The following is a 27989-nucleotide window of genomic DNA, read 5'->3' as shown; positions in this document are numbered from 1 at the left end:
ACGAACGGTCTACACACCCATTGCCTCGGTCTCGACCTCCCCTCCACGAACGGTCCACACTCCCTTTGCCACGGTCTCGACCTCCCCTCCACGAACAGTCTCCACTCCCATTGCCTCGGTCTCGATCTCCCCTCCACGAACGGTCTACACCCCCATTGCCTCGGTCTCGACCTCCCCTCCATGAATGGTCTACACACCCATTGCCTCGGACTCGACCTCCCCTCCACGAACAGTCTCCACTCCCATTGCCTCGGTCTCGATCTCCCCTCCATGAACGGTCTCCACTTCCATTGCCTCGGTCTCGATCTCCCCTCCATGAATGGTCTACACACCCATTGCCTCGGTCTCGACCTCCCCTCCACGAACGGTCTCCACTCCCATTGCCTCGGTCTCGATCTCCCCTCCATGAATGGTCTACACTCCCATTGCCTCGGTCTCGACCTCCCCTCCACGAACGGTCTCCACTCCCATTGCCTCGGTCTCGACCTCCCCTCCACGAACGGTCTACACACCCATTGCCTCGGTCTCGACCTCCCCTCCATGAACGGTCTACACTCCTACTGCATCAGTGAAGCAGCTGACAAAATCAAGGACTCCACCTACCCCCGGACAGTCTCTCTTTTCCCTCCTCCAGGCAGAAGATACAAAATCCTGAAAGTATGTCCCACCAGGTTCTACCTCACTGTTATCAGACTCTTGAACAGTGACCTGTTGTACGATAAAATGTCCTCTTGACCTCAAAATACTCCTCGTTGTGATCTCGCTCTTTAAAGTTTATCTGCACTGCACTTTCTCTGTAGCCGTTACACTTTATCCTGCACTGTTAGTGTTTTCCCTTGTTCTACTTCAGTGCACTGGGTAATGATCTGATCTGTATGAACAGTGTGTGAGACAAGCTTTTCACTGGATCTCAGTGACGAGAATAAACTGATTCCAATTTCTTGAGATCCTCTGCTGGGACAGAAGACAGAAGGAAAAGGCCACAGTAACATCTAATTTACACACAAAAGATTCTGCAGATGCTGGAAGCTCAGAACAACACACGCACAATGCTGGAGGAACTCAGCTGGCCAGGCAGCATCTATGGAGAGGAATAAACAGTCGATGTTTAGGGCCGGGACCCTTCGTCAGGACTGGAAAGCAAGAGGGAAGAAGCCAGATTCAGAAGGTGGGGGGAGGGGAAGGAGCACAAACAAGGTGGTTGAAGATGAATATCTTTCTCTCCTCAAGTAATAACTGAGAATGCAGGACAGAGCTGCACAGGAGCGAGTCCTCCAGCCACGATGGTATGCCGAGATGGTGATTAAATGCTCAATGAAGCAAATCGCCTGCTGACGCCATGTCCATATCACCCAAATGTGCCTACCTGACAGCTTCTTGTACCACACAACCTACTGTATTTGCCCTCACCGCCTCCCCTGGCAGAGCACTCCAGGCATCCACCTCACCCTGCCCAATAAAACTTGCTCCACAAGCACCCTGAACTCAACCAAAGTACACACCCTCTGGTATTGGACACTTCAACCCAGGCAAAATGATACTGTCTGTCTACTCCATCTATGCCTCTCAGTCTAAACCTCTATCAGAACTCCCCTCGGCCTCTGCCACTCCAGAGAAAACAACCCAAGTTTGTCAGAACTCTCGTTATAGGACATACTCTCTAAGCCAGGCAGCATCCTGGTGAACCTCTTCCAACTCCTCCAGAATCTTGACATCCTCGCTATAACGGGGCGACCAGAACTGTATGCAATAAACAACAACACACACAAAATGCTGGTGGAACACAGCAGGCCAGGCAGCATCTATAGGGAGAAGCGCTGTCGACGTTTCGGGCCGAGACCCTTCATCAGGACTAACCAAAAGGAAAGACAGTAAGAGATTTGAAAGTGAAACTGTATGCAATACTCCAGATGTGGCCTAACTAGAGCTTTATAAAGCTGCAATATAACTTCCTGACTCTTGAACTCAGCTCTCTGCCCTCTTAACCACCCTATCACCCTGTGTAACCACTTTCAGGCCGCTATGAACCTGCTTCTCAAGATCACTCTGAACATCTCCTGTTATTACGGGTTTACCCTCTCCTTACATTTGACCAACCCAAGTGCACCACCTCACACTTACCAGGATTACAGTCCATCTGCCAATTCTCCACCCCAATGGTTTATATCCCACCCCACACCATTACAGATCTATCATGTATTGCAATGTACTGCAGCCACAAAACAACTGATTTCACAACACGCGGCGGTAACGAAGCCATCCCGATGTGCGGCAACACTTGCGGGCTGCCCCCAGCCCACCCTCAGGTTGTTCATGCAAATGATACATTTCACTCTACGTTCTGATGGACAGGTGATTAATACATTGGAGGACCACTTTGTTGAGCACCTCCACTCCATCCACCAAAAAAAAAAAAGGAATTTCCCAGTGGCCCGATATTTTAAGTGTCCATTCCCATTCCGACATGTTAGTCCATGGTCTCCTCTTGTTGCATGATGAGGTCACATCTTATATTCCATCTGCGTAGCCTCCAACCTGACAGCATTAATATAGATTACTCCTTCTGGTTTAAAAAAATGTTTTCTTCCTCTTCCCCTCTGCTATTCTCCACTCCACTCTATTCTCTTACCTCTTCTCACTTGCCTATCACTGCCCCCGATGTCCCTCTTCCTTCCCTTTCTCCCCTGGCCCACTCTCCTCTCCTATCAAATTCCTTCTTCTCCAGCTCTTTACCTTTTCCAACCACCTGCCTTCACCCATCACCTTCCAACTACTCTGTCACCCCCTGCTTCCATTTTTTTACTCTGGCATCTTCCCCCTTTCTTTCCAGTCCTGAAGAAGGGTCTTGGCCCGAAACATCAACTGTTTATTCATTTCCATGTATGCTGCCTGATCTGCTGAGTTCCTCCAGCATGTTGTGTGTATTGCTTTGGATATATAAATCTGAATCTGAAAGAGCACAATGAATTCTGAAGAATGTTGGCAATAACTTTTTAATCTCATAGAGTAAGGATAACTCTGCAATTATCAACATTTACCAATAAAATCAAATCCTCTCGAGATAACTCGTAAAGTGCTTTGAAAGGATTTGACATCGCAAGATTGCATAATATCCCTCATAAATCCAACCCATAATTATTTAATCAAACCATGAGCTTTACTTTAAGCATTTTTTTTTACTGTAATAGACTGATTCCAGGGTTCCTGTGCAGAGTGGGTGAGGAGGTTTTTGAGAGAAGTGAGTTTCACTGAAAGTCAGAATAATGATTACAGCATGCTAGTTGGTAGTGGTTCAATAAAATCAGCTAATAGATCAAGTGGTGGTGAACAAACAGCTGAAACTTACCATTCTTTGCTTCGCTGAGCTGAACACAGGTTGTGTTCCACCATCATTTCAGGGTTACATGGAGAACTTCACTCACCTCGACACTGACCCGATCACTCAACACAACTTCTGGACTCACTTTCAAGAACAGAGCTGTGGAGGGATTTTAGTAAATCTGTGGAATTCATTAACACAGGTGGTTGTGGAGGCCAAGTCATACTTAAAGCAAAGGTTGACAGTTTATTAATTAGTCAGGATGTCAAAGGTTATGGGGAGAAGACAGGAGAACGGAGTTGAGAGGGATAATAAATGGTTATGATGGAATGGTGGAGCAAACTTGATGGGCCCAGTGGCACAATCCTGCCCCTATGCCTTATGTTTTCAGTATTAATTATTTAGTTTTTTTGTATTTGCACAGTTTGTCTTTTTTTGCACATCGATTGCTTGTCAGCTGTTGTGTATTTTGGTGTTCTACTGTGAATGCCTGCAAGAAAATGAATCTGAGGATAGTATATTTTGATATAATTGTATTTGGATAATACATTTGCTATGAACTTTGAAAAGGAAAGTCTCTCGCAAATTTCTACAGATGTACCGTGGAGAGCATTCTGACTGGGTACATCACCGTCTGGTACGGAGGGACACTGACCAGGATCGGGAAAAGCATAAGAATGTTGTAAACTCAGCCAGTCTCCCCAGCGTCAAATACAGCTTCAATAGGTGATGCCTCGTAAAGGCAGCATCCGTCATTATAAAAATCCAAATCGCCCAGGACATGCCCTTCTCTCAAGGAGGTGGTACAGGAGCCTGAAGACACACACTCAACACTTCAGAGATAGCTTCTTCCCCATTGCCATCAAATTTCTGAGTGGACAGTGTACCCATGTACACCACACAACTATTTTTTTCTTTGCTCTCATTTTTCATTTTTATACATATTACTTGTAATTTATAGCTTTTTGTGTATTGTAATTACTGCTGTCACAAAACAACTCATTTCACGACATATACCAGTGATATTAAACCTGATACTGTAAAATAAAATTTACAGAGTACAGCAAGACATGTAGTATTATTTTGCAACTGTTGCACAAGTATAACCTGGATATATTACACAGCTTTATTGTCAAGGAAACAATGGCTCTAATAGATTGGAAAGCTTGAAACAAAGCCAGCATTACACTTAACATCATTCAAAAACATTATCAAGTTCTTTAGCACATACCAGACAGTGATCTGTGCTTGTGACCTGCATGAACTGGGCACCCACCTATTACTTACCCTGGGTCCCCTCCTCCTTCCCTATCTTCTATGGTCCACTCTCCTCTCCCATCACATTCTTTCTTCTCCAGCCTTTGACATGTCCCACCCACCTGGCTTAACCTATCACCTTCAAGCTGGCCGATTCCCCTCCTCCCACCTTTTTATTCTGGCATCTTCCCTCCTCCTTTCCAGTCCTGAAGAAGGGTCTTGGCCTGAAACATGAACAGTTTACTCTCTTCCACAGAGGCTGCCTGACCTGCTGAGTTCCTCCAGCATTCTACGTGTTGCACAAGTTATGGGCTGGTGGTTAGTAGCTTGCCGGAGCGATGGTCAGATTTTTATCAGGATGGAGGGCACCCAAATAGAATATAACATGTTGTTCCTTCAACCCAAGAGTGAAGAGAATGGGAATTTAAATGGTTGCCCACCGGGAAATTTTGCCCTTTGCAGAAGAAGCAAAGGTGCTTTGACAATCGGTCTCCCGATTTACAACGGGCAGCCTCTCAATGGAGAAGGGAATCACGGAGAGAGCAATCCCAACAGAAAGCGGAGAGTTTGGGGGGGGGGGGGGGGTGGCGGTGTGGACACAGTGACATCTAATCGATTCCTGACTATTATCCTAACCTGTCCCATCAACCCAAATCTGGGTTAAAGCCCTCACCCCCTCCCATCCAAACTTCTCTGAAGTGTTGAAATTGAACCCACATTCACCACTCGAGCTGGCAGCTCGTTACACACTCTCATCACCCTATGAGTGAAGAAGTTTCCCTCATACATTTCACTTTTCACCCTTCACCTCTGACCTCCAAGGTTATAAAATAAGGGGCTAGACACCTAATGCAAGGCACTTGGGAATTGCCTCCCCCAGATGGAGGTGAATCTCTGAAATTCTTGGGTAACGGAGACCAGATCATTTGATTTATTCCCTACGAAGTTCAAGGTTCAAAGTAAATTTAATATCAAAGTACATGTATGTCACCATATTAAACTGCGAGATTCATTTTTACACGGGCATTCACTGTAAATACAAAGAAACACAATAGAATTAACAAAAGACCACACCAAACAAGACAGGCAATCAAGATGCAAAAGATAACAAGCTGTGCAAACACAAAAAAAGAAAATAATAATAATAAATAAATAAACAATAAATATCAAAATATGAGACAGAGGGTCCTTGAAAGCGAGTCCATGGGCTGTGTGAAGTTGAGTAAAGTTATCCCCTTTAGTTCAAGGGTCTGCTGGTTGAGGGGTAATAACTGTGTCTGAACCCAGAGCTGAGAGTTCAAAGGCTGCCGTACCTCCTTCCTGAAGGCAGCAGCGAGAAGAGAGCGTGTCCTGGCTGGTGGGTGCTGCTTTCCCAAGACAGCACCCCTCTAAACGTGCTCAGCAGTGGGAGGGCTTCCCTGCACGGACTGGACTGTATCCACTTCCTGCAGGCTTTTCCATTCAAGGTCTTTGGCAGTTTCAGACCATGCCAAGGCTTCAGATAAATTGGCTGAGCTTTTAAATAATCATAAATCTGAACTGAAGGATCCAGCATCAATCAGCTAATGTCTTTTCACTGCAGTGCTTTCAGGAAAAGGCAATGATTATTTTATTTAGAGATTTTATTTATTTAGAGATACAGCTTGAAAGGGTCCCTTCTGGTCCAACAAGCTGCACTCCCCAGCAACCCACCTACTTACCCCTAAGTGTAGACTATTTAAAATGACAAATTAGCTACTAAGCAGTATGCCTCAAGGCTGTGGGCAAAAAGTCACGTGGTCACGGGGAGAATATACAAACTCTTTACAGACACTGGAGGGAATTGAACCCAAGTCACTGGCGCTACAGTGCTACTGTACCCCCCACCCCCACCAATTATGCTCACTAGAACTCTCTGCCACTAACACTCCTGCATATGAAGTGGGGCCATTCAGCCCACCATCCTATGTGACCATGGCTGATTTGCCACAGGCCTCGTCTCCCTTTCTGTTCCAGTTCGCAATCGCTTTCAGCCCCCTGATCTGTCAAGCATTGCAAGTTCAAGCTCAAGTTAACCACACTCACGTATACAGCCAAACAAACATTGTTTCTCCGGGGCCAAGATGGAAAATACCATACATAGAGTCACATGTACAACATATAGCTATGATCCCACACAGTCACAAAATAACATTAGCACATCCCTGAGTGAAGATTGATGGATTGACGTAAAATGCAAGATGTATTTTATGTAAGACATTATAATGTCACTGACATTATTATAATAAGACAAAGTCATATAAATGTTTCCTTAAGGTTGTCATAGACGAGGGGTGGGATAGGGGATAAACTCCCACTCCCTATGGTTTGCGTCTCTGGCAACAAAGTCTAGTTCCTGGCCTTCAGGTCTGACTTAGCTACCAAGCCCGGTGAAACCGTTTCTACTGACAGAAGTAGCAGAAGCGGGAGACTATCACTTAAAACCAGTCCCTTCGAGAAGACGAGCCTCATCAGCTGTGATTGACAGCTCATCTAGGAGAGGAAAAACTCTGATCTTAAACCTCCACTGCCTTGTGGCTTTACCCAATCATGGGGAATGGCTTCGGGGGTAAACCTGCAGAAAATTCTGGAGCTGGAGTCCGTAAGGCAGTCCTACGTTGAGTTCAACGCTGGCTGGCAACTCCGGTGATGCTGCTGGTGCCAAACTGTATCGGTCTCTGCTGTTCCTTTGGGCTCAGTAGATACGTGGAGAGAGAGAGTTTGCTGCATGTGTGTGGGCTTGCTCTCCCTATCATCCTGCCCTGGCTTACATATCTAGACAGCTGGAACGCAACAACCATAGTCAACACAGACCAATGGAGGTCTCCAATAAATATATCAAACAGCAGCAATAAAAGCTCCACTGCCTTGTGGCTTTACCCAATCATGGGGAATGGCTTCGGGGGTAAACCTGCAGAAAAATCCGGAGCTGGAGTCCGTAAGGCAGTCCGATGTTGAGTTCAACGCTGACTGGTTTTTTAGCTATGTGAAGAGAAAGAAGATAGTTAAGAACAATGTTGGCCCCTTGAAGAATGAATTGGGAGAAATTGTTATGGGAAACAGGGAAATGGCAACAGAATTTAATGCGTACTTTAGATCTGTCTTCACCAGGGAGGACACAAGCAATCTCCCAGATGTATGGATGGGCCAGGGTCATAAGATATCAGAGGAATTGAGACAGATTGACATTAGGAAAGAAACTGTGATGAGTAGACTGGTTGGACTGAAGGCTAATAAATCCCCGGGTCCAGATGGTCTGCATCCGAGGGTTCTAAAAGAGGTGGCTCAGGAAATTGCGGATGCATTGGTAATCATTTTCCAATGTTCCTTAGATTCAGGATCAGTTCCTGAAGGTTGGAGAGTGGCTAATGTTATCCCACTTTTCAAGAAGGGAGGGAAGGAGAAAACGGAGAACTATCGCCCTGTTAGCCTAACGTCAGTCGTGGGGAAGATGCTTGAGTCCATTATTAAGGACGAAATAGTGGCTCATCCAGATGGCAGAAATAGGATTAGGCCGAGCCAGCATGGATTTACCAAGGGCAAATCATGCTTGACTAATCTGTTGGAGTTTTTTGAGGGTGTAACAAGGATGTTAGACGAGGGTAAGCCAGTGGATGTTGTATACCTAGATTTTCAGAAGGCATTCGATAAGGTGCCACATAGGAGATTGGTGAGTAAAATCAGAGCTCATGGCATTGGGGGCAGGGTTTCAACATAGATAGAAAACTGGTTGGCAGATAGAAAGCAAAGGGTAGCAGTGAATGGGTGTTTCTCGGACTGGCTGGAGGTGACTAGTGGGGTACCACAGGGCTCTGTATTGGGACCACAGCTCTTTACGATTTATGTCAATGATTTAGATGAGGGCATTGAAAACTATATCAGCAAGTTTGCTGACGATACTAAACTGGGTGGCAGTGTGACATGCGAAGAGGACGTTAGGAGAATACAGGGAGACTTGGATAGGCTGGGTGAGTGGGCAGATACTTGGCAGATGTCATTCAATGTGAATAAATGTGAAGTTATCCACTTTGGAAGCAGGAACAAGAGGGCAGAGTATTGTCTGAACGGTGTAGAGTTAGGTAACGGAGAAATGCAAAGAGACCTAGGAGTCCTAGTTCACCAGTCAATGAAGGTGAATGAGCAAGTGCAACAGGCAGTGAAGAGGGCAAATGGAATGTTGGCCTTTGTTACAAGGGGAATTGAATACAAGAGCAAGGATGCACTTTTGCATTTGTACAGAGCCCTGGTGAGACCACACCTGGAATATTGTGTACAGTTTTGGTCTCCAGGTTTAAGGAAGGACATTCTGGCAGTTGAGGAAGTGCAGCGTAGATTCACTAGGTTGATTCCTGGGATGGCAGGGCTGTCTTACGCAGAGAGATTGGAGAGATTGGGCTTGTACACACTGGAATTGAGGAGATTGAGAGGGGATCTGATTGAAACGTTTAAGATAATTAAAGGATTTGATAGGATTGAGGCAGGAAATATGTTCCAGATGTTGGGAGAGTCCAGTACCAGAGGGCATGGATTGAGAATAAGAGGTCAGTTATTTAAAACAGAGTTGAAGAAGAGCTTCTTCTCCCAGAGAGTTGTGCAGGTGTGGAATGTACTACCTCGGAAGACGGTGGAGGCCAATTCTCTGGATGCTTTCAAGAAGGAGCTAGATAGATATCTGATGGATAGGGGAATCAAGGGATATGGGGACAAGGCAGGGACTGGGTATTGATAGTGAATGATCAGCCATGATCTCAGAATGGCGGTGCAGACTCGAGGGGCCGAATGGTCTACTTCTGCACCTATTGTCTATTGTCTAAAAGGTGAAGAGTGCCCAGTGCAGGATGAGAGTGTCTGCGAGTCGGGGAGTGGAAGAGGGGCAGCAGGACATTCAGCTAGGGTATTCTCTCCCTGCACTTTTAATCGATTCAATCTTCACACCCCGAGGTGAAGAATTCCACACATTCATCAGCTGGTGGGAAGCTCCCCGTGTTTAAAGACCGGTTTTACTTGAGGAGAGAGGAATGTATAAGTGGGGCGTCTACTTAACCTGACAACTTAACCCTAGCCTAATCAATGGGCAATTTCATTCTACTAGCCCACGCGTCTTTGTACTGAGAGAGGAAACTGGAGCGCCCGGAGGAAATCCATATGATGAACGGGAAGAACACACAAATTCCTTACAGTCAGCACTGGAATTGAACCCCGAACTCCGGGGCACCTGGGTTGTAAAAGCTTTGCATTATCCATTGGGCTACGTGACGCCATCAAATCCTCCCTTTCAGGAACTCAAAAGACACCACATTATGGTGAAGGAAAATCAGTATTCTGATGCAGTGCAACAGATTAAAATTAGCAGCAGTGCCTCAAGAGTTTGATATGTCCTTGGTTTTATCACACATGGAGGGGAGAAGCAAGATTTGCTCAAGCTACTTTGAAAAAGTTAAGGCTGTGTCATTTCTCTCCGACTGCTGGTCTTGCTCAATGTACTAGCTGCCCTCTCTGCTGGAACACAGTGTCAGAAAGTAACTTATTGGGAATTCCACACGACCGAGAACATAAGCCAAAAGGAAAGAGATCTGAAACAGTTTCTCATAAAATGGTTGTGAAATCCAACAGAGAATGATATTTGATTTCATTAAACCCTTCTGGTATGGGGCAATGAAGCCTCCAGTCAGAGCTTTGCCAATAGCTTCACCTTCGGTCCAAGATATACCTGGAAGTTGATTTAATAATTATAGTTATTGACACAACCTCATTTACCCAACATGGATAAATTCTTGTGTGAAATCAAAGACGTGCTGTTTTACAATGGTGCTTTATTTTGTTTCTTTTACTCAATGCTCCTTGCATTCTCTCTAAAATGACCTCAACGGCCTCTGAAAGCATTCCGTGTCCTGCCACGCACCGGAGAGAAAGCCCTCCTTTACTTGCCAGCTGTATACTAACGTAACAAGCTGTATCCCTGTTTGGTGCAGAAACTGCACTGTGGCAGGAAGGCTCCACAGTGGGTAGTTAAAACTGTCCAATGCATCACCGGCCCACCCGCCATTAAGGACATATATACAGAACGGTATTGGTAAAGGCCCAGTAACATGAAGAACGATCCCACCCACCCTGCTCATGGGCTGTTTGCCCCACTCCTAACAGGGAGGAGGCTACATAGCTTCCATACCTGGATCACCAGACTCAAAAACAGTTACTTGCCCCCAAGCAGCAAGGCCGATCAACACTTCCAGCCATTAACCCACCCCTTCACACCTCCGACCACCACTACTACATCATTTCCTGTCAGTCTCCTGAGAATCCTGTGTCTAGCATCACTTTATGGCCAGACAATCAACGCATATAAGCTACCTTATATGTTAATATTTATTGTGCTTTTTATTATTATTATATCTTGTTGTGCTTTTGTGCTGCATCAGATCTAGGGTTACAATTCCTTCTTTCTCCTTTACACTTGTGTACCGGAAATGACATAAAACAATCTTGAATCTTGACCATTAAACCACCTCAGAGACTGATTGAAAGATATCGATTGGATAAGAGAATGCAGTTACTCATTATAATTGAAGAGGAAATTTGAACAGTTGAAAATTTTTTTTAAAAAGGAGAGAATGGCTATGGAACACAACTATCTTTGTTGGACAGGATTGCTGTCACTTACAGGTTTATGTGGACATAGTGTTGTCTTTATTTTTCTTTCAATGGGGAAGATGTGTTACTCTGTGTGCATAGAGCTTCAGTTGCGAGTGGTCAATATGAGGGGTTCACCTGGAATTGGAAACTACAATGGTGACTGGCAGTTGCACATGCATATTGTTGAACAGCAGTTTAATTAATAAAAAGTTCTGATGTAAACCCATGTCGTGTTTGAACAAACATAACTTAATTCCCTACATAGATGCTGCCTGACCTGCCACGTCTTTCCAGCTTTTTTTTGTCATAAAGTGTCAGAGTGCACAGTTGCAAGCTCTTCAGCTCACCTTGGCAATGCCCACCACCAACCCCAGCTACTAGTTCTTGTAATTAATTGATCCGAATGCACTCCAGAAGTGGGGCTCGGGATACCAAGTCAGAATTTGCTCAGGTGTGATGGAGTCAATAGTCATCACATCTACCAAGATACAGTAAAAAGTCTGACTTGCATAATGTTCATACAGATCAAATCATTATAAAACCAAAAGACACAGGAGCAAAATTTGGACATTCAGCCCATTGAGTCTGTTCTGCCATTCCATCATTGCAATTTTATTATCCCTTTCAACCCCATTCTCCTGCCCTCTCCCCGTAATGCCCTGTCTAATCATATCAACCTCTGCATTAAATACACCCAATAACATGGCCTCCACAGATTCCTCCACTGGCTGAAAACAATCTCCCATTTTGTTCTAAAGGGTAGTTCTTGTATTTGGAAGCTGTGCCCTCTGGTCCTAGACTTCCCTACTATAGGAAACATTCTCTCCACATCCACTTTACCTAGGACATTCAAACAGGTTTCAATAAAATTCCCTCATTCTTCTGAACTGCAGTGAGTGCATCCCAGAGCCATCAAGAAATGGTAGTGTAATGAAATGGTAGTGTAATGGTTAGCACAACACCTCTCAGTACAGGCATGGTTTCGATCCCCACTGCTGCCAGTATAGTTTGTAAGGTCTCCTCAAGACCATGTGGGTTTCCTCCTGTGCTCGAGTTTTCTCCCACAGTCCAAAGACATACCTTGATTGGTTCTTGATTGGACATAGCATCAAAGGGAGGTGATCAGATACTGGTGTTGAGGAGGAGATAAAAAGGATCATCCATGATCAAATGGTGGAGCAGACTCGATGGGCCAGATGGTCTAATTCTGCTCCTATGTCTTATACTGGTTGGTAAGTTAATTGATCATTGTATATTGTCCCATGATTTGGTTAGGGTTAAATCGAGACATTACTGAGTAGTATGCTCAAAAGGCCTATTCTTCACTTTATCTCAATAAATGTTCCTCATATACATTAACCCTTTCAGTGCCGGGATCATTCTCATGAATCTCCTCAATGCCAGCACACCCTTTCTTAGATATAGGGCTCAAAACTGCTCACAACATTCCAGATGTGGTCTCACCAATGCCTTATTGTAGGTGGGCTGTGCTAGTAACATTAACAGCTGGAAAAGAAGTTAATGAAGAATTTGATAAACGTGAGAGATTCTGCAGATGCTGGATATCCAGATCAACACACACAAAACTCTGGAGGAACTCACCAAGTCAAGCAGCATCTATGGAGATATATAAACAGTTGACATTTTGGGCAGAGAGCCATTTTTTTAGGACTGGAAAGAAAGGGGGAAGATGCCAGAATAAAAAAGTGGGGGCAGGGGAAGGAGGATAGCTAGGTGACAGGTGAAACCAGGTGGGTTGGAAAGGTAAAGGGTTGGAGAAGAAGAAATCTGAAAGGAGGGAAAACTGCACCATTGGAGAAAGAGGAAGGGATTCAGGGAGAAGTGTTAAGCAGGAGAGAAAAGGCAAGAGGCCAGAGTGGGGGATACAAGAAGAGGGGAGGAGAAGGAAATTTTTTAAACAGGAAGAAGAAATCAATATTCATGCCCTCAGGTTGCAGGCTACCCAGATGTGTTACTCCTCCACCCTGAGAGTGGCCCCATTACGCTACAAGAGGAGGGTGTGGGCTGACACGTCAGAAGGGGAATTTGAGACCCAAATTTTGACTTGATGCACAGTTTTGCTTAAAGATAGTTAAAGAGTAGCATTGTTTGTCAGATGTACATCAATATATATAGCGAAATGTGTCATTTTCATCAACATCCAACAGAGCCTGAGGATTGTGCTGGGATAGCCTGCAAGTGCTGCCATGTTTCCAGGACCAACAGAGCTTGCCCACAGCTTACTAACCCTGACCTTTACATCCTTGGAATGTGGGAGGAAACTGGGGTACCCAGAAGAACCCCATGCGGGGAGTTTGCATCACAGTGAAACCAAATGCTGGATCAATCTGTTCACCAATCTACAGGAAATATATCAGTAATATTGACAGAGTACACAGAAAATTTACAAGGATGTTGTCAGGATTTGAGGATCTGAGTTATAGGGAAAGGTTGAACAGGTCAGGACTTCATTCCCTGGAGTTCAGGAGAATGAGAGGAGACTGATAGTGGTAATCAAAATTAAGAGTGGTATAAACAGGGTAAAAGCAAGCAGGCTTTTACCAGTGAGGTCCGGTGAGACTAGAACCAGAGGTCATGGGTTAAGGGTGAAAGGTGAAAAGTTTAGAGGAACATGAGGGTAAATTTCTTCACTTACAGGACTGAGAGAGTGTGGAACAAGCTGTCAGCACAAGTGGTTCATGCGAGATTGCTTTCAATGTTTCAGAGAAGTTTGGATGGTACATGGAGGGAAAGGGTATGGAGGGTTATGTCGGGTGCAGGTCGATGGGATTTAGCAGGTTAATTGTTCAGCATGGACAAAATAGGCTGAGGTTCCTGTTTTCAATTTTGTAATGTGTAACAATGTTAAACTTCCACCTTTCTGAGTCAGACATAAGGCAACTCTCTACTTCCTTCCCAGTCCTATACTGGGAATCTGCACAATGGCAGTCATTGACGCAACCTCTTTTACTAGAACATAAGCTGATTCTTTGGATTTCACAATGGACTTTTTTTTTCACATCAGTTATTTCCTCTTCTTGAGTAACTCTTCAATATTTCTGTTGAGTCACATCTTAAAATCCACTCAATGTAATGCAATAACCATCCCATTCTGCCTGGACTTTTCCTCCTCAGACCCTCCCTCTTCACATCGCCTGCCAGGAAGGATGTGGAAGAGATTTACCATTTCTCTGTGGAGCGAAGGAGGTTGAGAGGTGACGACTGAGGTGTATAAGATGCCCTTAATGGTGGGCAGGGCTGTGCCCATGATGAAACTGGCAGAGTCTACAACCCTCTGCAGCCTCTAGTAATCCTGTGCATTGGAGTCTCCAAACGAGTTAGCCTCCTTTGCTGTAGTTGGGGAAGGAAGAACTACAAGACATGGGTTTATGGTGAGAGGGGGAGAGATTTAGAAGTGAACTGAGAGAGAATTTTACACAGAGGGAGGTGGGTACACGTAACAGAGAAAATAATCGAGCCAGGTACACTGCATTGTACAGAATCTTCACAGAGATGGAGAGGAAGACTCCACAGTGGGTAGTCAAATCTGCCTAACACATCACTGGCACCAGCCCACCCAGCATCAGGGACATACAGTCTATACAGAAAGGTACCAGAAAAGGGCCAGTAACATCATGAAGGATCCAACCCACCCTGCTCATGGGCTGTTCGTCCCACTCCCATCAGGGAGGAGGCTCCGTAGCACCCACATCAGGACCACCAAATTCAATAACAGTTACTTTCCCCAAGTAGTAAAGGCTGATTAACACCTTCACTTGTTAACCCACCCCTCCACACCCCAACCACCCCACTACATTATCATTTCCTGTCAGTCACCTTATGTCCAGTGTCTCCTTATACAATTAATGCATATAAGCTACCTTATTTGTTTATACTGATTTGTGTTTTTTAAAAATTATTGTCATCCTTATTGAGGTTTCAGTACTGTATCAGTCTGGAGTAACAATTACTTCAACCTTTACACCTGCAGACTGGAAATGACCTTAAACAATCTGAAGAGGATGAATTTCCGGTTGTATGATATATATACACACACACACACACACAGATACTAAATGTGGCTTTGAACAACCCTGAGAGCAGATCATTAAAAAGGAATATGGATAGCTACACGGCAAGAAAGGTTTAGAAGGTTATGATCCAAACACAGGCTCGGGGTGCACACCACAACCGAAAGACCTGTTTTCTGTGCTGTGTTAGTCTGACTTGTTCCCCCAACTTAACGATTTACCTAGTTATGGTAAACTAGGTAGAATAGTGGTTTGCATAACGATTTGCAGTGCCAGTTATTGGGGTTCAATTCTCACTACTGTCCGTAAGGAGTTTGTACGCTCTCCCTGAGACTGCTCTGATTTCCTCTCACATCCCAAAGATGTACTGGTTGCTAGGTGAATTGGTCACATGGGCTGAAAGGGCCTGTACCGTGCTAGATCTCCGAATCTATCACCAAGGATGCAAAGCTTGGGTTTAGTAGGTTGGAACTGGAAGCACAGTGATACCTGTGGACTACCCCCAGCCCACTTTCGGACTGTGTTGAACGTTAATGCAAACGAATAATTTCATTCTATGTTCCAATGTTTCAATGTACATTTGACTAATAAAGCTAACATTTTCTTTAAAAGTCTTTTAGCACTATCAATATCTTATCATTCTGGAAATTTTGTCATGGTGAAATATTTAAAGGGAACATGGGGCGGGGAGGGAATGTCCTCATTCAGAGTGTGGAGCGAGTGTGCAATGAACTGCCAGTGGAAACGTGCACAACACACACAGGATGCTGGAGGAACTCAGGCCCTGCCAAAGAGCTTTGGCCTGAAACGTCGACTGTTTTCTTTTCCATAGAAGCTGCCTGGCCTGCTGAGTTCCTCCAGCATTTTGTGCGTGTTGCTCAGCCTGTTGTGTGTTGCATCTGCAGATTTTCTCTTGTTTGTGATTGGAAATGTGGACGAGTTCACAGAATCATTGAAAACCTACAGCACCATACAGGCCCTTTGGCCCACAATGCTGTGCCGAATATGTACCTACTTCAGAAATTGCCTAGGTAGGGTTACCCGTAGCCCTCTATTTTCCTAAGCTCCATGTACCTAGCCAGGAGTCTTAAAAGACCCTATTGTATCCACCACCACCATCGCCGGCAGCCCATTCCACACACTCACCATTCTCTGCATAAAAGAACTTACCCCTGACATCTCCAAAGAAGTTTGGATAGGTACAAGAATGGGACGGGTATGGAGGGCTATGGTCTGAGTGAGGTCAATGGGACCAGCTAAGTAATATTTCAGCATGATTAGATGGGCTGAACAGTCTGTTTCTGTGCTGTAGCATTCTATGACACTGGGCCTTTTCCTCCTCAACTCCATAGTGGCAAAATCTTTCACCAATTGAACAGCATGATTGAACGAGTTAAATTCGCAGGTGTGTGTGTTTTTTTTTTAGGGGTAGTATATTTTTCTCCCATCTTTGCATTCTCTACAGAACTCTCCTCCCACACACAAGTAGTTAAGAGACAATGAAACCCTTTTACCTGGCACATTACAATGTCCCTCAGAAAGAGAGAAAAAATGTACTTTTTCTCAAATTGAAGCACATTTTGCAAATGAGCAAAAAAGACACAGGGATAAAATCTCCAGAATCTTTTAAACTGTTCCAAAACCAATCTAATCTTTCCTTCCTACATAGCCCTCACCTCAGCATTGAACTAACTCATTCAAATCCTTTATATTTAAAAAAAATCACAAAGAGGAGGGTCCCGGAACAGATCCCTGTCCTTCAACCTGGCAGTGTGCTGGCTTCTCTCGCCTCAGCACTGAAATGGCTTTGTTGCTCTGAACTCTCCTTCGGGGACTCTACTGTTCACGTTCTGTGTGTTATTTATTTAATTTTTTATATCGTTTGCATAATTTGTTCTTTTCTCCCCTCTCACAGTAGATTTGCCGCTCTTTATGGTATGTGGTTTTTTTAAGTGAATCTATGGTGTTTCTTTCTTTGTGATTGACTGCAAGAAGCTGAATCTCAAAGTTGGATTTGGTACACGTACTTTGATAATAAACTAGCTTTGAAGTTTTGAACTGTTTTTGGAATGTGCTACCATAGGTGATGAAAGCAGGCACAATTAAATTAAAGAGGCATTAAATTGGCAATACATAGAAAAAGTGGTCCTAATGAGGGCAAATGGGAAGGGTCCACTTCAGTGCTATATGACCTCAAGATCCCCACCATCTGACCATGCCATATTTTCACATCTACCATCAAGCAGGAGGTACAGAAACCTGAAGTCCAACACCACTGCATTAAAGAACAAAATTTGCCCCAGGGACCTGTTCTGGGACCCCAGCTCTGTGATTTTTTTAATATAAAAGACTTGGATGAGGAATTGGAAAGGTGGGTTAGTAAGTTTGCAGATGATACGAAGATTGGTGGAGCTATGGATAATTTAGGCTACATAGTGAGGATGCAGAGCTGGGGTGTGAAATGGCAGATGGAGTTCAGCTTGTAAAAAAGTGTGGAACTTGGAAGGTCAAATTCACACTTCGGTGGTAGGGGCAGATACAGTACATTAGGGACACCTTAGACAGGCATATGATGGTAGAAAAATGGAAAGCTATGTAGGAGGAAAGGGTCAGATTGATCTAGGAGTAGATTAAAAGAGTGTTACAACATTCTGACAGGCTGCATCACTGTCTGGTATGGGGGGTGGGGTGCTACTGCACAGGACCGAAAGAAGCTGCAGAGGGTCATAAATTTAGTTGGCTCCATCTTGGGCACCAGCCTACAAAATACCCAGGACATCTTCAGGGAGCAGTGTTTCAGAAAGGCAGTGTCCATTATTAAGGACCTCCAGCACCCTGGGCATGTCCTTTTCTCACTTGTTACCATCAGGGAGGAGATACAGAAGCCTGAAGGCACACACTCAGTGATTCAGGAACAGCTTCTTCCCCTCTGCCACCCCATTCCTAAATGGACATCGAACCCCTGAACACTAGCTCATTTTTTAAATATATTTCTGTTTCTGCACGATTTTTAATCTATTCAGTTTGCATATACTGTAATTGATTTCCTAATTTATTTATGTATTTTTTTCTTCTATAGTATTTATTGCATTGAACCGCTGCTGCCAAGTTAAATTTCACAACACATGCCGGTGACAATAACCCCGCTTTTGATCCTGATGTAACAGCCACCAGCCTAATCACTGCAACCACTCCGATCAACTTGTACTAAAATGGACATTGTCTATTTTGTTCTAGTTGTGAAACGTATATAATTAACGTTTAAGAATATAGAGCCGTACAGTTCAGGAGCAAGCCCTTGACACACAATCCTGTGCCAAATCTAAAACATATAAATATGAATCCCTCCTACCTACACAACATCCATATCTCTCCATCTTCCTCACATCCATGCGCCTATCCAAACATCACTTAAAAGCCTCTAATCTATTTGCCCCTACCATACCAGCCAGTGCATTCCAGGCACCCACCACTTTGAGTAAAAAAACATACCCCTCACATCCCCCATTTCACCTTCAATTCATGCCCTCTGGTATTAGACACCGCAACTCTGGGAAACAGATACTCTCTGTCCACTATCGCTGATGAGAGGCAGATTGTAAACCTCCAGCAGATCTCCCCTCAACCACCCAAGTTTATGCAGCCTCTGCTTACCTGATCCTCTGTGCTTGTGATGCTGCCTCAAGTAGGTTGTTCATTAATAATAAACTTAACTTTGACTTCCGGTAAGATGGTGGCGCGCTCAAACGCAGCAACTTCTACAGGGCAAACCAAAGGTGTTATTGGTTTTTGCAAACATATTTTCTTTTTACGATCACAAGATCCTGCTGGACATTAAGAGCTACAGCTCTGCTCCATCAGCATGTTCTTCGTTGGCAGAGAAGCTGAAGGAGCTGGACTTGCTGTGGATCATGCTGCTGCCTGCGTTAGGGACGTGTCAGAGGAGTTGGTACGTTGAAGACAGCGGGCAGTCTAACAGCGAGTACTCATCTTAGTCACTTTCCCTGTGATCTCAAGGCCCTGACGGATATTGTTAATGTGGAACACTGCAAGACCGAGTCACTGATTTATTGATGGATGCCAGAGGCAGACAATAGGAAGCTGCATGACATCTGTAGCAAGGACAAGGCCTGAAGCCACAGTATTGCCTGTGTACAGCTGCCCGGGAGAGGGGCAGAGTCATGCACTCCGGTGTTCCAGAGGGTTGTGACACGCTGTCCAAACTGGAATATTCAATATTCAATATTCACTCAGCAGAAGACATTCAACTGCAGACTGCTGCAGGGACTTGGTGACTTTCTTGTGACTGCATTTTAGTGATAAATTATACATGCTTGTGCTGTGTGTGACTGCTGGTACTGTGTTTTGCACCTTGACCCCAGAGAAACACTGTCGTTTGACTGTATTCACTCATGGTTGAATGACAATCAAATTTGAACTTGAAACTTAATGATGACTCTAACTTTCATAACATCCCGAGATGTATTAAGTAAACCTTGCAAAACCTTTCCAAGTCAGAGGCAGTGTTAGGTCACCACTCCAAACACTCTCTCTTTGTCTTGAGATTGGGACACCTGTGTTCATCTACAGCCACAGCCCTATCTTGCAAAACAAAAGATTTTAAGATTAGCTATTGATTTCACAATTTAATTTTTACAGCTTACCTCCTTTTCCTCAATCATTTCTTCAACTTTCTAAGTAACAAAGCAGCTTCTATCACTATTGCCTCTCAAAGCCATTAACTTCTTGTTGCAACATTCACTGTGATGAAATGTAGCATTGCCCCAGAGGAAGAGCCTGATTTACCAATTCAGTAGTTCTTATTATTCAAGGTCCAAGTTCCTGGGTGTCAACATCTCCAAATATCTATCCTGGGCCCAATATATTAATGCAATTAGAAAGAAGGCAGGAAGCGGCTATATACCATGAGGAGACTTGGTATGTCGACAAAGGCTCACAAATTTCTACAGATGGACTGTGAAGAGGATTCTAACTGGCCGCATCACCGTCTGGTATGGACGAGCGATTGCACAGGATCGGCAAAAGCTGCAGAGAGTTGTAAACTCTCATGGGCACTAGCCTACCCACCATCAAGGACACCTTCATTAGGCAAAGCCTCAAATAAAAAAGGGCAATCTCCACCATGACAGACCCCAAATGCTCAGGTCATGCCCTCTTCTCATTGCTACCTTCAAGGTGGTGGTACTTGATGTTTTAGGACATCATCTTCCCCTTCACAGACAAAGATCCCATGAACACTAGCACACTGCTTCTGCACTACATATATATTTCTTATTGTATAGTTTATTTTGTGTATTGCATTGTACTGCTGCCACTAAACAATTTTCATGACATATATCAGTGAAGATAAATCTAATTTGGATTTTTGGCCACAAAACAAATTTCACACCATAAGTCTGGTAATCAATCTGACTGATTAATATTCTTGAGAATCTTTAATTTCATGACATTAAAACAATTTCCCCAGCTATATAAAATATCTGAGACCAGTCATGTTTGAGTTAAAGGATGTTTTCATTCCATCATGCCTTGGCAGTTCAACCCCACCATGATGCCTAAAGCCAGCCGTGGAGCTTAATTCTATTTTCAGTGTCTCTGATAAATGGATCTTTTCTTTCACACTAATGAAATAGTGCATCGCCTTCACTACTGCGCTGGGGTCATGTTGTTGTTGAGTGTCATCGACACATGGTGACCCTATGGGTAGGGTAGTTGTCCACAGGGTTTTCGTGTTAAGATACAGGGCTAGATTTCCAGGCCACAGATACTTCTGCTGCCCAGATTGAGACTGGCTGGATTCGAACTCAAGTCCAGTGCTGATGCCACTATGCCTCCAGCCTGTCTGCAGTGAACTCAACATAGCTCAGCCTTAAGGACTCTAGCTCCAGATTTTCTTTGGGATTTTTCCTTAGAGAGTAGGTAAAAGCAAATCACATCCAGAACCAAATGTTACAATCTTTTTGTCATTTTGCCAAAAAGGCATCTTGTTCTATGAAATAAAACCACAAGACATGAAGCACACCCACTGCTGTAAACCTATAATCATTAAACAATGGGCTGTGTGTGATACACAACACCTAATCTAACACTGCCAAAAGTGTTGAAGAGCTTGTTCAACCTCAAATTGGAATCATGAAACTGCAAAGGGATTGAATCAACACACTGAATTCTACAAATCCAAAAGGAACATTATTCAGCATTTACTGAAATCTACTTAGTATTCACTCTTATCCTTTTTCTTTCCAGTCCTGATGAAGGGACTCCGCCCAAAACATCTACTCTATTCCTCTCCACAGATGCTGCTGGCTGCTGAGTCCCTCCAGCATGTTGTGTGTGTTGCTTTAGTATTCAAAGTTCAAATTATTGATCCAAGTACATGGTCCCGCGATATCACCCTGAGATTCATTTTCTTGTCGACATTCACAGAAAATACAAGGAACACAATAGAATTAATGGAAGGTCACACCCAGTAGGACGGGCAGACAACCACCCTACAAAAGATGACAAAATGTGCAAACACAAAAGAGAAACTAAGAGAAAAATAAGTCGTAAGTGTAAAGCGAGTAGAGCAGGGAGCTAAACACACAGCGCCTGTGCTAACTAATGAATATTGATACACATGAAATTTAGAGGGTTCCTTGAGATTGTCACAGCTGGGGGGGGGGGCGGGGGGAGGAGGGTAGCAGGGATACACTCCCACTATCTATTAAATGCTCCCAGTGGCACAAATCTCAAATAGCCTCTGGCAGCCAACTCCAGCTCCCGGCCTTCACGTGTGGCTTAGTTACTAAGCCCAGCAGAACCATTTCTACTGACAGGAGAAGGGTTAGTGCGCGGGTTACTGGTGCCATAAAACCAATCGCCCCACGTGGATGGGACTCATCAGCCGTGGTTGGCAGCTCATCCAGAAGAAGGAAAACTCTGATCTCAAACCTCCGCTGCCTTGCGGCCATACCCACTCATGGGGAAGGCTTCGGGGGTAAACCCTGAAATAAAATCTGGAGCTGGAGTCCCTAAGGCAGTCGTACGTTAGTACAGTGCTGACTGGCACCTCCTGCAATGCCACTGGTGCCGAACTGTATCAGTCTCTGCCATTCATCAGCTGCATGGAGAAGGGGAGCCTGCTATATGGACAACAGCTTGCTCTGCAACATCCATGACCTTGACCAAAGGAGGCTTCACCAAGTGTTTCTCATGAACAATGGTTTGTATGACATTGCTGTGAAGATGGTTTAAGGTTTAATATCAGTGGGCCTGGTGACTTATGAGCAGCACAAAAGTGTAGCACTTCACAGCACCAGCTGTAAGCTTGGGCTCAAAATGCCATTGCTGCCTGTAACACCATAGGCTACAGGAGCAGAATTAGGCCATTTGGCCCATTGAGACTGTTCTGCCATTTCATCTTAGCTGATCCAATTTTTCCTCTGCCCCAATCTCCTGCCTCCCCCCATATATCTTTCTGCCCTGAACAATGAAAAATCTATCAAGCTCTGCCTTAAATGCACCCAATGACCTGCCCTCCACAGCTGCCTGTGGCAATGAATTCCAGAAATTCACCTCTCTCTGGCTGAAGAAATTCCTCATCTCCATTCTAAAAGAGGAACAGCTATGTGCTTTTTCTTGCAGAAACGTGGTGCGCCATCAACCTACAGTCCATGAAACCCAGGAGCTTGGGTTATATTATTGCAACACACACAAAATGTTGGAGGAACTCAGCAGGCCAGGCAGTATCGAGGAGAAAAGTACAGTTGATATTTCAGGCTGAATCCCGCCGAAAGGTTTTGGTCCAAAATGTCGACTGTACTCTTTTCCTAGATGCTGCCTGGCCTGCTGGGTTCCTCCAGCATTTTGTGTGTGTTGCTCAGATTTTGAGCATCTGTAGATTTTCTTTTGTTTGTGATTGGGTCATGTTATTTACTGTTATTCTGCTATCATTATGATATACACTGTGTGTTGTTGGTACTTCTTTTGCCATCAGTTAATAGTCGGGATCTGTGGCATAACAAAGATAGGGAACCTGCCTTGGAGGACCACTGATTCATTCAGCTATATTCATGTACAAGGTTAAATAACAATTAAGCTTGAAATTGAGATATTGTTTGGGCTGATTCAGTTGGAAGCATTTGAACACTGGGCAGAGGAAAAGTTTGAAAGTTGAAAAAGTGTTTACATATGTGTTTCTGCAAAAACTGTTGATCAATACACCGTCCTGTACACTGGAACACGGAATATGAGGGTGGGCACACAAACCAGAAGGTTGGACTAAATACTTGACGACATGAACTGAGAACTGTACGGACCCAAATTTGAGCAGTTTTGCAACAAAAGACAAGGCTTGAAACTTTGCACTTTCCTACTGAAATTACATCTTCCTCACACAATTTTAAAATCTAAATTTACCCTGTTAAACCTGAAATACAAGGTGTAAATTGAAAGGCTGACCATATTTCATATTTTAAATAACTTTGTTTTTCTAAATGTATCATACTGCATTGCTGTCCCAACACAATGGATCGACTGGGTTTATACTCACTGGAATTTGGAAGATTGAGGGGGTATCTTATTGAAGCATATAAAATTCTAAAGGGATTGGACAAGCTAGATACAGGAAGATTGTTTCTGATGTTAGGGAATTCCAGAATGAGGGATCACAGTTTAAGGATAAAGGGGAAGCCTTTTAGGACCGAGATGAGAAAAAACTTCTTCATACAGAGAATGGTGAATATGTGGAATTCTCTGCCAGTTGAGGCCGATTCATTGGCTACATTTAAGAGGAAATTAGATATGGCCCTTGTGGCTAAAGGGATCAGGGGGTGTGGAGAGAAAGCAGGTACAGGGTTCTGAGTTGGATGATCAGCCATGATCATACTGAATGGTGGTGCAGGCTCGAAGGGCCGAATGGCCTACTCCTGCACCTATTTTCTATGTTTCTATTTCAGGACTCCTGTTCCTGGATGTCAACATCTCTGAGGATCCATCCTGGCTCCAACATGTCGATGGAATTACAAAGAGGAGCTTGAGGAGATCTGGTATGTCACCAAGTTTCTACAGATGTACTGTGGAGAGCACTCTAACTGGTAGCATCACCGTCTGGTATGGAGGGGGAGGGGGGGCCACTGCACAGGATCAGGAAAAGCTGCAGGAAGTTGTCAGCTCAGCCAGATCCATCGTGGGCATTAGTTTCCCCAGCATCCAGGACATCTTCTGGAGGAAGATGATGGTGCCAGCAAACAAATCGACCAAAAGCAACATCCTTTGGACAGCTCTTGCTGGAGTAAGGTGCCTGCGTTCGACCGGTCTCCCTCTCTCTCGACGCTGCCACCGTCTCAATCGTGGGCCAGTTCAATTGATGCGGTTTGTAGATTGGACTCTATAGTTCATATTATGATTTGTTTCTGATTACGCTTTGTTTATTGCTATTTTGTGCAATTTTGATTGGTGTGGACCGAATTGAACATTCCTAAACTGTGTTTTGATGTTTTATATTCTGTCTATATTTTTTATTGTGTACAGTTCTGGTCACCAAATTATAGGAAAGATGTCATCAAAATAGAGAGAGTACAGAGAAGATTTACTAGAATGTTACCTGGGTTTCAGCACCTAAGTTAAAGGGAAAGGCTGAACAAGTTAGGTTTTTATTCTTTGGAGTGTAGAAGGTTGAGGGGGGGGGACTTGATAGAGGTATTTAAAATAATGAGGGGGATAGATCGAGTTGACATGGATAGGCTTTTTCCATTGAGAGTAGGGGAGATTCAAACAAGAGGACATGATTTCAGAGTTAGGGGGCAAAAGTTTAGAGGTAACACCAGGGGGAATTTCTTTACTCAGAGAGTGGTAGCTGTGTGGAATGAGCTTCCAGTAGAAGTGGTAGAGGCAGGTTCGATATTGTCATTTAAAGTAAAATTGGATAGGTATATGGACAGGAAAGAATGGAGGGTTATGGGCTGAGTGCAGGTCAGTGGGACTAGGTGAGAGTAAGCGTTCTGCACGGACTAGAAGGACCGAGATGGCCTGTTTCTGTGCTGTAATTGTTTTATGGTCTTTCAAACACTTTTTGACTGTATGATTTGTTTGCACGGTGGGTGTTACATGTTTTCTTCAAATGGGTTTCAGTTTCTTTCTTTTGTGGCAGTTGGTGGGAAGACGAATCTCAGGGCTGTATACTGCATGGTACTTTGATAATAAATATACTTTGAATTCTCAAAATACAATGCCTCAAAAAGGCAGCATCCACCATTAAAAAGTGCCACCCCCCACCCCCCCAGGACATGACCTACTTTTCACTGATGGACTGGGCAGATCACATCTACATCGAGGAGAAGGAGCCTGAAGACACACATTCACGACTTTAGGAATCGTTTCTTCCCCTCAGATATCTGAAAGCAAAATGAACCCATGTACACTACCTCACTACGTTCCCTCTCTTTCTGTACTGCTAAAAATATTTAAATTTCTTTTTTATATGTATTTATTATAATTTATATTTTTATTAATGTATTGCAAAGTATTGCTGCCACAAAACAACAAGTTTCACAAAATATGCCAGTGATACTAAACCTAATTCAAAACATGAGAATGGGCATTCGAACTAGAACTAAAGTCTTGATATCATCAACAGAAGTGAATGGAGATGGATTCAAACAGTTTAGCAAGAAAAGACACAAGGCTTGAAACTTAGCACTATCACTTTCTTACTGAAATTACATTTTCCTCACATAATTCCCCATTGCAAAGTTACCCTGCAAAGTCTGAAATAAGAGGTGTAAATTGAACAGTTGATTCACACTTCACATTTTGAATCATATTCTAAGTAGCTTAGTTGGGTGACAGGGTGGAGAGACATCTCTACCAAAGGAGGTGTAAGGCACTCCTCCCCTCTGTTAGCCTACAGGTCACCCTTGGGCAAGGTGTAGCATCTGTTCAGCCCCCTGATCAGGGTCACGTGAAACCATGGGGGCCAGTGGTGGATGAGCATCTGAGCAGCTGGTCCTGGTTATGCAACCACTGACACCAGGCAGACAATCTCTGAACAGAATTGATGTTGGCTGGGGTCACCCATCTTGTAAAGTCACCGCCCAGAAGAAAGCAATGGCAAACCACTTCTGTAGAAAAGTTTGCCAAGAACAATCAGAGTCCTGGAAAGACTATGATCACCCTCCTGATATGACACAGCACACAACGAACAGAAGAGTGGAGTGCATGGAGTGCCCAGGGAGGGGTAACACCACTAGTGAAGGGGCATGTTGTGTCCATTCTGGGACAGCTCACTCACTGGACACATCTGTGGCTCCAAGTAGCTGCTTGCATGCGACAGTGGCCACAATGTGCTGTACCACTTTGACAGGAGTGCTAAACCAGGTGAGGGCAACAGGCAGGCTTCATACCTAGTCCAGGTGGGCCCTAGCATGCAAAGTCGGCTCCAGCAGACAGGCAGGTGAGACCCAAAGACCAGGAAGGCAGTTCTACAACACTGGGTGGGGAGCACAGTAAGTCACCGACATCCACTGCAAACAAGAAAGACCTCAGTTGTGACGCTTGAACTGCCCCAGCGTCAGGCTTTTCCATTTAAAAAACTCCTGCACAGGTCTCCTGTCATCGTCGGACACAACGGACAACTTTGTCTTTTTAAAACGTATCGCACTGTACTGCTGCCACAAAACACATTTCAGGTGATAATACACAAATCAGTGAAAATAAACCCGATTCGGATTCAATCACGTCGGTTGGAACAGGGATCAGAAACTCCGCGTTAATCGCTAAAGTCACCGATTACAAAGGAAATTATTAACCAAAGTCACCCTATCAGGACAAAGATGTAAATATCACATCCAAATGGCAGAAATACTGCAAAACACGAGTGTAATCTTAACAAACTTCTGCTTGAAGGAGCCTCAATCCTTCACGTACTCACTGTGTTTGACATAGAGAGAGACAGAGGGGTAAATTTACCAGCAGGAATAGGGTAATGGAAAGGGAAATTGGAAATGTTCTCGAAGATCTTGTGAGAAAATATTCGCAAACAACATCACATGTGGTGACGAGGGCTCGCTCAGGAGACTGGAACAGAGAAAGCGACGGAGATAATAGAGAAAGGGGGATAGGATATGGCGATGGAGCAGAGGCGGATGGAGGGCAGGGTGCCGGGCTGCGGAGGGGAGTGTAAGGCGCTATTAGGGGAACTGAGGGGAGTGTGGATGGGGCAGAGTGGAGAGGAGGCAGGAGGAGGAGAGACGGAGCGGATGGGCAGGGAAGCAGAGGAGGCTGGAGGGAGGGGAAGATAGGGACAGAGAGGATGGACGGGACAGGGAGTGAGAAGGCAGAGAGGTGAGGTGGAGGGACAGGTGAGGGCTGTGTGAGGAGCGGAGCGGATGGGCAGGGGAGCAGAGGAGGCTGGAGGCAGGGGAAGATAGGGACAGAGAGGATGGACGGGACAGGGAGTGAGAAGGCAGAGGGGTGAGGTGGAGGGACAGGTGAGGGCTGTGTGAGGAGCGGAGCGGATGGGCAGGGGAGCAGAGGGAGTGAGGGTTGAAGCTGACGGATGAGGAACCAACGGCAGGGGAAGTGAGGGACAGAGAGGATGGAGAGTGGTCGGAGGGTCAGCAGTAATGGAGGACCTCGGGAACGACAGGACGGATGGCCGGGGCGCGGAAAGGGACGGGAAGGACCCGCTAGTGAAACGGGAGCGTGGACAGGGTCCGAGGGCGCGTCCG

The 27989-nt window shown here is 44.6% G+C and overlaps 1 protein-coding gene and 1 long non-coding RNA gene across 4 annotated transcripts in view; both read right to left on the bottom strand.

Moving 5' to 3' along the window:
* ddah1 (dimethylarginine dimethylaminohydrolase 1) overlaps window positions 1-27989 on the bottom strand; it is a 121580-nt gene that overhangs the window by 92959 nt on the left and 632 nt on the right. The window lies entirely within an intron of this gene.
* LOC132401668 (uncharacterized) lies at window positions 586-27986 on the bottom strand. The gene is made up of 3 exons (XR_009514654.1): window positions 26664-27986; window positions 25557-25655; window positions 586-3500 (listed from the first exon to the last, which is right to left on the bottom strand). It is a non-coding gene; the product is annotated as an uncharacterized LOC132401668 (long non-coding RNA).

Source organism: Hypanus sabinus, chromosome 11, assembly GCF_030144855.1.
Source record: "Hypanus sabinus isolate sHypSab1 chromosome 11, sHypSab1.hap1, whole genome shotgun sequence".
Classification (NCBI taxonomy): domain Eukaryota; kingdom Metazoa; phylum Chordata; class Chondrichthyes; order Myliobatiformes; family Dasyatidae; genus Hypanus; species Hypanus sabinus.
The sequence above is the reverse complement of the archived record's forward strand: the minus strand, read 5'-3'. Positions and strand labels throughout refer to the sequence as shown.